Here is an 11,454-nt window from a genome sequence, read left to right as displayed (position 1 = left end):
GACCAGGATGGTCTCGATCTCTTGACCTCGTGATCCACCCGCCTCGGCCTCCCAAAGTGCTGGGATTACAGGCTTGAGCCACCGCGCCCGGCCTTACTTCTGTATTTATTCATTAATTTGGCATGTATTGAAATCTAGTTCTTTGGAAACCAAGAAGAATAGTTGCTGGCTTCAAGAAACTCGTTCTAGAGGAAGAACAAAGTATGCATAGAAATCAAACTGTATTCGGTACACTAATGAAGACATACAGCCAATGTAATGATAGTGTAATAAAAGGAGAAGGATACGATACCTGGGATAATAAATACAGACCTCTCCAAAGAAATCAAAACCTAAGGACATAAAAGAGTAAAGGCTGGAGTGAAAGGTGTGGTCGAGAGGCATTCAGGGCAGAACAATCATGCTCTACAAAAGCACGGACAAACACACACGTGTGGCATGGCAGAAACAGAAAAGCTCAGAGTTGCTGTTAGTGGAATGTAGGGGAAAAAGTGATGGAAAAGAATCCAGAAAGAAAGGCAGCGGGGAGGGTCTTGAAAAGGCTGTGTACTACGGTGAGAAATGTATAGTTCTTCTTGTAAGCCAAAAGGTATTTCACAAAAAATGGATTGCTGGTCAAACAAGCTTGGGAAATGCTGAATAGAACATCCCCTTGGAGAGTACATTACATATAAAGGCTCTAAGAAATAACAATGAAATTATTTTTCAAACTCACTTGAATTGTGAAATTCCAATGGAATTCCATTTTCTGGAAATAAGTATTCCCAGGAACACAGTTCAGAAAATATTATTTAGGCAATGGAGGGATAAAAAACTAGTCAAGGAGATGGGGCAGAAAATAACTTGACCACTAAGTAAGGAAATGGTAGGAGTATGTCAATAATAAAATCATTAGGAGGCAGAAGGTGGACTAAGAGGGAGGGAACAGAGTGTAAAGTTATCTAGGGGCTTTATCATTTATCACAGAGCAAGTGCTTGCTCTCTGCCTTTAATGTGTCAAACACACAAAAGAAAGTTCAGACAAATTCAAAGAAACAGGCCAGGCAGGATGGCTCACGCCTGTAATCCCAGCACTTTGGGAGGCCAAGGCAGGCCTATCATGAGGTCAGGAGTTCAAGACCAGCCTGGCCAACATAGTGAAACCCTGTCTCTACCAAAAATGCGAAAAATTAGTCAGGCATCATGGCGGGCACCTGTAATCCCAGCTACTCGGAAGCTGAGGCAGGAGAATCACTTGAACTCTGGAGGCAGAGGTTGCAGGGAATTGAGATCACACCATTGCACTTCAGGACAGGCGAAAGTGCAAGACTCCATCCCCTCCCCCCCAAAAAAAAGAAAAAGAGAAAAAAGAAATATAAAAGAGAAATTGTCTTCAAAGAACTTACAGATAGGCAGTGAACAGGTAGATAGGTAGAGAATGCTAAAACTAAGACAGAGCCAAATTTGTTAGACTGGCACAGTTTCTTCAGTGGTCACAGACTGCATTCTGAGCTGGTTTTCCAGTCTGTGTGGTGACCTGCTCCTCCTCAACATCCCATAGTAATGCCCTTAACATTCCTATTCCTACTGCACTTCTTTTACCAGAAAAGATTCCATTCATTTACACCTAAGTTTGAATTTAAATAGATACATTTTTCTCACAAATATTTCTAAGTTAAACCTTAGTATTGGTACACATTTATGGCTTCACCCTTTGGACATAAATTACCTCAACAAAGGAAGGCAGTGCAAATGCTTGTGGAAAAAGAAAAAAGTCGGAAGTATCCTAAAAACCACAGGGCACAGGGGATGGCCTACGCCTTGTTAAGGATAGTTGCGGGTCCGCAAGAAGAAAAACAGTAACAGCCAATCAGCCTTCCTCCAAACATCTGTGAAGTATACCTCACAGCACTTTTTTCCCAAAATTTCTGGAAATAAGAACAACGAGATGAACATTTTCTCAAGTGTGAACATTTATTGTTTACATTAGAATAAATGGAGAAGTTTGTTTAAAATAGGCAGATTCCTAGATTTCCTCCCTAGGAATGTCTAGGTTGGAGCCCAATAATCTGACTTTGTAAGCAACACCCCTAAATGATTTCTTATTAACACCAATGCCTAAGAATTATTAACTAAATAAAACACATGGAAATTATGACAGGTGAAAGGCTTAATATAAAACATAGGCAAACGACATTTCATTAATTAAATTTGAGGCTGTATTTCTTGGCAGTGGTAGAGAAGCCAGAAAGCAAATTTCATTCTGAAGTTGTTTTAGATAAGTTAATTACAGAGGGGTTTACCATGATTTCTCAGAATGGATTTAGACTTATTCTGGAACACTTTTATTATCTTGATTTAAGAAAGGATTTAATTTAAATCAACCCAATTTAAAAACAGATAGTCGGTTTAATCAAAATTTAACCCCAAGGCCGGGCGCGGTGGCTCAAGCCTGTAATCCCAGCACTTTGGGAGGCCGAGGCGGGTGGATCACGAGGTCAAGAGATCGAGACCATCCTGGTCAACATGGTGAAACCCCGTCTCTACTAAAAATACAAAACATTAGCTGGGCATGGTGGCGCGCGCCTGTAATCCCAGCTACTCAGGAAGCTGAGGCAGGAGAATTGCCTGAACCCAGGAGGCGGAGGTTGCGGTGAGCCGAGATCGCGCCATTGCACTCCAGCCTGGGTAACGAGCGAAACTCCGTCCCAAAAAAAAAAAAAAAAAAAAAAAAAATTTAACCCCAAAAAGGTATTTTTTTTTTTTGACATTACCTCTGTCTATTGTTCACAAATTTGAAATAGATCTTTTGGTACAAAACATAAAATGTAAATGGTAAAAATAATTATTTTGAAATACATTTACAACATCACAAAAGTGAACGGCTATTTTGTTTGCCATAGATAAATATGAGATTCTGTGAGAAAAAAATTTAAAAAACATTTATTTTTTAATATGAAAAGTGAATTACATGAATTTTGGATTTTTTCTGCCAATAAAGAGCATATTGTTTTTAAAAGTTTGCAGGTTAAATGTAAAGTTTTATAAAGATAAACACTCTGTGTTTAAGTGTTGTACAAATAATATCTTCCCAGGTGAATATGAAAAAATTAAAAATACATTTTAGCTTGTTAATTACCTTCATCTTATTCCATTGTTTACTCTTATTAGAAAAAGACCAGATTTTACTTTCTCAAAATCCAAATTTGCAATTTTATATTCATGTAAGCAATACTCCTTATTCCTGGCTAAACAAAAGATCATCAGGGAACTTTTTAAAACACACCAGTGCTCAGGCCCCCCCACAGACCAATTTAAGGGGTAAAGCTGATTACTCTTTGGTGGCAGTGGTTGTTTTTGAAACAGAGTCTCGCTCTGTAGCCAGGCTGGAGTGCGGTGGCATGATCTCGGCTCACTATAACCTCTGCATCCCAGGTTCAAGGGATTCCTCTGCCTCAGCCTCCTGAGTAGCTGGGACTACAGGTGTGTGCTACCACACCCGGTTAATTTTTGTATTTTTTGTAGAGACAAGGTTTCACCATGTTGGCCAGGATGGTCTTGAACTCCTAACCTGGTGATCCACCCATTTTGGCCTTCCAAAGTGCTGGGATTACAGGCATGAGCCACCGCACCCAGCCCTAACCTTAGTTTTAAAAACTCCCTAGTTATTCTACACCTTGCCAAGGTTGAGGTGCTTATTTTATAGGAAAGAGACATCAGCTCTATACAGGCAAATTGTTGTATTGTCGTTAGATCGGCTTATCACTTGAATAGCTTCAATTATTTCAACCTAGCTGTGTAAGTTGTTCTAACCTGCTCATTGGTGAGGGGGTAGGGGTGTGTGTGTGTTGGGATTCCTTTGTCCATTTTCTTGTCTTTACCATTAGCAATAAATACAAATTTCTGAAAGTTTCACTGTTCACATCAATCTATCTCAGGATTGATGTTGCTTGCAATCACAGTCAAATTTTCCCTTATATATCTAAATTGTCCCTGCCACAAAATATTAGTAAGAAAGAAGAGCTGAACATGCCCTTGACTTGTTGTTAGGCATTCATAAAATTTATCTGGAATGGTTTTTGAGTATGTTGCCTGAAATATCTAAAACTTGAAGACATAACACATTTTAATTAAAATTAAAACATAGATCATTTCCAGGCTGACATGCTTTGGTTTCATATATTGAAACAATAGTATGCTTAAAATAATGTAGAAGACTAGTGATTTTTAAAAATATAAGAACAAAATAAAAACATATGAAGTTCAAATTTTTAGTTGAAATATATGTATAATCACAGTTTTACTGGGAAACTGTGCATCTATATACGTGGGCAAAAGACAAAGAACCGAAAATGAAATGTTTACATGACTTATTTCTAGGTGATGAATGCAAATGATGTTATCTGTACTTTCCAAACTTTCCCTCAATGAAAACTATATTAACTTGGAAGCCAGATTACTTCCTAACTAGCTTCATAAGCTAAATAAGTCATTTACAAGTTTTATATTAGGTTTGCTTTCTAAAAATATATTCTTTTCATTTTAAGAATAATGTAAAATTACTTATTTTACCTATAATTTTCTAATTGTTAAATTCTCAAATTAGAAGAGAAATGTTTTTGCCTATTTTTACTTTAGGAGACATGATGTAAGTTGAGTTGATTTGGCTTATGCATCTTGGTTGGATTCACACATTTGCAGAACCCAGGAAGACAAATATGTTCAAGAAGATGCAGCAAAACATCCATGTGCCAACTTTCATTTTTGTCTACCCATTTCCTAACATTTCTCATCTCTTTTTCTTCTTTGCTTTTCTTTCATTTTTAATCACATGCTAAACAACAAATTTTAATTTTTGCACTTTATTAAATGCTACTGGATAAGTGCCTGACATGTGCTAAGCTCCTAACATATGAGAAATAATTTATGCATCCTTTCTTCTTTTACCGTCTATATGGTAGATAAGAATGAAGTGATTTTTAAATCACTAATGATTTCTCTATTTTTATAAAGTAATAGAAAAAAGGTTGTTTAATAAATTCTTAATTTAAAACCTCATAATTAAGAAAAACTTGGCTTAATAACGTGAAATATAATTAACATTTAGAACAAAAATAGGTCAAGTAATTTGATTTTTAAGAAAGAGCTGTAGGATAATGACAAAGGAGGTTTAAAGGTGAGAGAGAGAAGTAAAATTGATGTAAATGAAGTAGAAGAAATTAAGGGATGTTAGACATTTCATCAGAGACATCCTGCATGGTTCAGAGCCCACTAAGATTTCTCGCTTAAATTTCTTGCTGCAATTATGTCGATCCAAGTTAGTTAGAAAGATGGTTACTGACAGTCAATTTGCATTAATTCTTTTGGATAAAAGACATTTATGCATAAATCTCCAAAATCTAATTGCTCAGAAAATCCTGTCCTTAATAATTGTGGGTTAAGAAAAACATATTTAGGAAGGTTTTTAATGGCATGTGAGTGGAATACAAAGTTATAAATAAGGTGAAACCACAACTATTTACAAATAAATGACTGGGTACAGTGGCTTATGCCTGTAATCCCAGCACTTTGGGAGGTGGAAGCAAGAGGAATGCTCAAGTCGAGGAGTTCAAGACCAGCATGTGCAACATAGCAAGACCCCTGTTTCTACAAAATAAATGTAAAAATTAGCCAGGTATGATGATGCACACCTTTAGTCTCAGCTGCTCAGCATGCTGAAGCAAAAGGATTGCTTGAGCCCAGGAGTCTGAAGTTACAGTGAGCAATGATTGTGCCACCACACTCCAGCCCAGGTGACACAGCAAGACTCTGTCTTTAAATTTTTTTTAATTTAAAAATTTAAACATTTTAATAAAGTTAAATGTATACATCTGGGAAACTGACTGGTAATAAACATACTAAAATTAGTGGTTGTTAAAAAGTGACTCTGAGTAATAAGAATTAAATGTGATTATTTTATTTTATTTTATTTATTTATTTTTTTTGAGATGGAGTCTCGCCCTATAGCCAAGCCTGAGGTGCAGTGGTACAATCTCAGCTCACTGCAACCTCCACCTCCTGGGTCCCCATTCAAGCATTTCTCCTGCCTTAGGCTCCCGAGTAGCTAGGATTACAGGCATGTGCCACCATACCCAGCTAGTTTTTGTATTTTTTGTAGATGTGAGGTTTCACCATGTTGGCCAGGCTGGTCTTGAACCCCTGACCTTATGAACCACCCTCCTAGGCCACCAAAAGTTCTAAGAATACAGGCGTGAGCCACCATGCCCAGCCATGATTTTTAAGCTACTTCTGTATTATTTCCCTTTTTCTGAAATGCCTATTTCAAACACAGACACAAACACTAGCTGTTCATTAATATAGCAGTACTAAAAGTATATACAATTAGGGATGTAAAATAAAGCTAAAATAAGAAAATATAAGCTAACAGCCCTAGACCAAACTATGACAAAAGACTTATTTAGACATGCCGAACTTAAAGATTAAAAATCAATACCACTTAAAAACAAATGAAGCAGTCAATAGGGTATACTAGAATTTAATGAAGACACTTCACTTTTTAATTATCTTTTTATAGATACTATTAGTCACATTAAATGAGAGGGAAATGTACAGTTTGTGAGATCAAAATCGAAACACACAGAAAATTGTGTAAGGTCTAGAGATCTGCTTCTCAAACATGTTGATGAAAACTCACCTGTTTCTAATTGATCACTGATGGTTCCTAAAATGAGGCCTTGACTAATGCACTGAGGCAGCCTTCTTTTTTTTTTTTTTTTTTTTTTTTTTTTTTTTTTTTTTTTTTTTTTTGAAATGGAGTCTTGCCCTATTGCCCAGGCTGGCGTGGATCTTGGGTCACTGCAACATCCGCCTCCCGGTTTCAAGTGATTCTCCTGCCTCAGCCTCCTGAGTAGCTGGGATTAAAGGCACATGCCACCACACCGGGCTAATTTTTTGTGTCTTTAGTAGAGATGGGGTTTCACTACATTGGCCAGACTGCTCTCAAACTCCTGACCTTGTGATCCAACTACCTTTGCCTCCCAAAGTGTTGAGATTATAGGCATGAGCCACCGGGCCCAGCCTATTATACCATTTTAAGGTGCAAAGTGAAACAGATGTAAAATAATAATCAGAATGAAAGGTGATGTGGGGAATTGCTTTAGTCGTACTGATGCAGGGCAGGTGACTCCCAAAGTAGAGCTTGGCTCAAGGTTTCTTGGCTTTGCCCAGGAAATAATTCAAGGGCAAGCCAGAGGTAGATAAAATCTGCTTTATTGAAGAGACAGTCTTACAGCTTCTGCAGTGTTACAGCTCTGTGACTGCTTCTGCAGAGCAGGGATACCCTATAGGCAGAGAGTAGCCCCTCAGGACAGTTTTGCGATCATATTTATACTCACTTTCAATTGCATGCAGATTAAGGGGTGGCTTATGCAGAAATTTCTAGGGAAGGGGTTGTAATTTTGGGGTCATTGGGTCATTGCCATGAAAAGAGGTGGTAACTCTGGGTGTTGCCATGGCAATGGTAAATTGACATGGCACACTGGCTGGGGTATCTGACTGAAAGCTGCTTTTGCCCTGGCTCTGTTTAGCTAGTCCTCAGTCTGGTCCAGTGTCCAAACCCTGCCTCCTACCTCACTACCTCCCTTTCCTTTAGGTAAGAGTTTGTATTTAAATACTTCCTCACATGCCAACCTATTAAGTAAAAATGTCTTTCTGCATTCTTTCCAATGACTTCTCCCAAGTTGTACAAAAGAGAGATGCAATTTAGCCAAAGCTTTAATCCATAAAACAGGCCTTCAACTATTTCTTGAGTTATTGTGAGCAAAATAAGACTAATCTTTTTTAGGCTTCTCTCTCTCTCTCTTTTTTTTTTTTTTTTTTATGCTCTACTTTGTTGATTATTCCTTAAAATTTGGCACCGAAAACTAAAGATTACTTCAGATGTGGTCATACCAGAAGGACAGCTTTTACAGAAAATATATGCCGGACTCCCACAAATAGTCATAAATTTCACCATACCACATAACCATCACAATAAAATCCTTAATGCAGTCTTAGATATGTACACATGCACATTCATTGTGAAAAAAAATGGAGAATGAAGTGGCTTATAGGAAGAATAAATGTTTTGGAATTAGCAGGAAGATAACTTTCAGAAAAGGAGGATAGTTATGCAGAACAGTGGCAGGTAAGTCTGGTCAGTGAAAAAGAGCCAGATCTTGAAGGGTCCCGTGTGTTATCCTCAGGGGTACTGACTCTGTTCAGAAGCCATACACAGGAGACTGTCTGGATAAGACTGATATATATAAGTCTCATCTGATGGCTGGGAAAAATATGGTTTGAATGGTGGCAAAACAATTGGTGGGGGGGATTCATTGGGAGATTGTTGCAAACATCAAAATGACAACATGCTAATCTCAGGTGGTGAACTTGTAGAAAAAGGTCAGAATTGGGAGGTATACATATAGAATTGGAGTCAAATTTGATGTGAGGGAAGCAGAAGCATTAGGACTAAGTCAGGCTTCTTTTTTTTTTTTTCCTGAGAAAGGCTAGTAATATTTAATTTTGCAAGGCTAAGCTAATCAGCAAAGGCGATAAGTTTCACTAGTCAACAAAAGCAATCGTATTAATCCCCTGGTAATTAGTATCTGAAACAGCTAAAAAGCATTTTACTGAAAGCAAAATGTTTATAGAAAACAGATATACTATAAATTCATACCATAAATTATAAAATGATTGTAATAAGAATAAGCACATTTAAAGGAAAACAAATTTATTTTAACAGCCATTTAAAGCCTTACAATTTTAAGTAGAAATTGAAATATGTGATGTCATTTACCAAGAGAATAAATCCACATCATCATAAGTAGATATTGAATAGGCACCTGGATATATAGGCCAGGGCTTAGAGTGAAATCTTGGCTCATATTTCATACACAGTTACTAAAATTATGTAAGTTGGCAGTTGAAGCCGCATGATCTTGTAAAATCTGAAGATGGATTACTTCCTGTGAAGTCAGATTGGTGCTTTTTAATGCCTTTCCATCTGCTTTCTCATTGGCATTATTGTCAACTGAGTGTCAGATTTCTACTCCTCACAGCATCCATTCTGGAGCATACCTACTTTAATAAAAATTGTATCCATGTCTGAATACTCCAAAATTTACCTTCTTCATCTCTTGTAATTTTTAAAATGACTTGGTCATTTTCTTATAAACATCAATTCACTGCTATACCACAAACTTCCTGTGGGTCAAAGTTAAAAATACAGTAATCGTTTATTTGCTCTTGTTACATCTGGAGCCAGAAAAATCATAATGTCAATTTCCTTCTCCATGATTCACAAAATACTCACACAGCCCTGGCTTCCCATAATTTGTTTAAAATGCCAAGTGTTTAGAAAACAAAAATCATCCACCACATTTTTGTCAAACCTGCAACAATAGTTCTAAAAATTGACTATAGAATTAACATCCTCTGAGAGTCTCCCAGTATGAAGTAGTCCTCAGTTACTGTAATCAACCACCACCTATCCAGAATATTTTCATATGATGCTGTTCTATGGTGAGTCTCACCCAGTATGAGGAAAAACTTCTCTCTAGGGACTAATGTGTAGTTTGAGTCTTTTACATTTCTGTGCAAAAATCCCTTGCATTAATTCTTAAAAAAAATCCAGCCTTGGGCAAGCATCTGTTGTCCAATATTCATTAATATTTATGATTACTAGTCTAGTGTACAATTTGTGGTTGAGTGCATGTGCTCTGAAGCCAAACTGCCTGGGTTCCAAATCCAAGCCTTTCATCTTCAAGATTTGTGATCTTGGACAAGTGACTTGATTTTGTATACTTCAACTTTCCTATACATAAAGAGGAGGTAATAATAGTATCTACTTCTTGAGGTTATCCTAAAGAGTATGAGCTTGCATATGTAAAGTGCTAAAAAAAAAAAAAACTGGTTTATGGTATTACATAAGTTTTAGCTATTATTTTTATTATTTGTAGTTATTAGCATTATTTGTAGTTATTAGCATTATTTTACCTATCTATCCATCTTTGAGGTATGATTCCAGACATATGGTAAGACATTATCAAAAGAAATGAAAACATGTAGCTTACTAATGTTATCAGCTTTCTAGAGTGAGACAAAAGAATGTGGGTAAAGCATTTCTAATTAATCCTTGTCAACTTGAAACAATGCTAAACTTTTGTTCTATTATGGTGCCTGTACATTCATAATATCAATCAATAATTTAAAGATATAATGAATATTTTATGAGTTATAGCTGTAGTCAGTTACTAATAATTCCCAGTTATATGTAACTCCATTAAATATTTAATGTCATTAGCGAGAGATGATCAGGGTGGGGAGGAAAATATCATTGGCAAATAGAAGTACGGTTTATTTCAAAGTAAAAACTTCTCCATGTTTCCAGCAGAATGAACCATTAAATACCATACGGCAATCAGCTTTAAATTGCCTGAGCACCATCAGAGATATGATTCTGTTAACAGTGCCATTGCCAGGCACTCAGTGTGGTGATGCTCACTTGCAAAGTAGCCTCTTCTGTTCACATAGCCACCTTCTCATCTTTAAAGTCACTATGGAAAATTCTGGGTGCTTATTTTCAACCCTATAAGGTTATTTCAATGTCTTAAACTGCATGTTCTCATTTATAAGTGGGAGCTCAATGATGAGAACACATGAACACATGGCAGGGAACAACACACACTGGGTATGTCAGAGGGCAGGAGTGGAAAGGAAGGAGAGCATCAAGAAGAAAAGCTAAAGGATGCTGGGCTTAATACATGGCTGACGGGATACAGTCTGTGCAGCAAATCATGACAGCACATGTTTACGTATGTAACAAAACTGCACATCCTGCATGTATACCCCTGAATTTAAAATTTTAAAAAGACTTACAGCTAGTGCTTGACTTACGACCACGATTGGTTCTGACAGACTGGTCGTAACACGATTTGGTCGTAAGTTGAGTAGGCTATATGTACAGTACTGTGAAATGATGTTATAAAAATCTTTAAGTCGTATTTTATCATAATTTTCTTTCATTATTGTTATAGATCATAATTTTCTTTGTTCATTTTTTGCCATTTGTATCATCTCTACACCATTTTGTTTCTTTTACATTCGTCATGTTTAAGTAAAACACTGCATTACCAGTACAACTGGCTTAATATTTGCAAAACATACAAAATTACAAAATACAGGTGCATACAAAAATACAAAATACAGGTGTAAAAAATACCATAGGAAACATTTTCCCAATTGCAAAACATATCAAAATATATAAACATGTAGGAAATATTTTATTGGCCGCTGGTGCTTGGCTGCGGATCGTTGATGTTGTCATCTGAAGCAGCAGTTGGGGTTACCGGAGTTGGTTTTTTCATAAACATGGTGAGCTTTGTCTGAATTGTATGTTTCTTTTTTTCTTCATAAATTTCACGATAGGGACTAAAC

Source organism: Cebus imitator, unplaced genomic scaffold (genome assembly GCF_001604975.1).
Source record: "Cebus imitator isolate Cc_AM_T3 unplaced genomic scaffold, Cebus_imitator-1.0 Scaffold26, whole genome shotgun sequence".
NCBI lineage: Eukaryota > Metazoa > Chordata > Mammalia > Primates > Cebidae > Cebus > Cebus imitator.
This window is presented reverse-complemented; position numbering follows the sequence as displayed.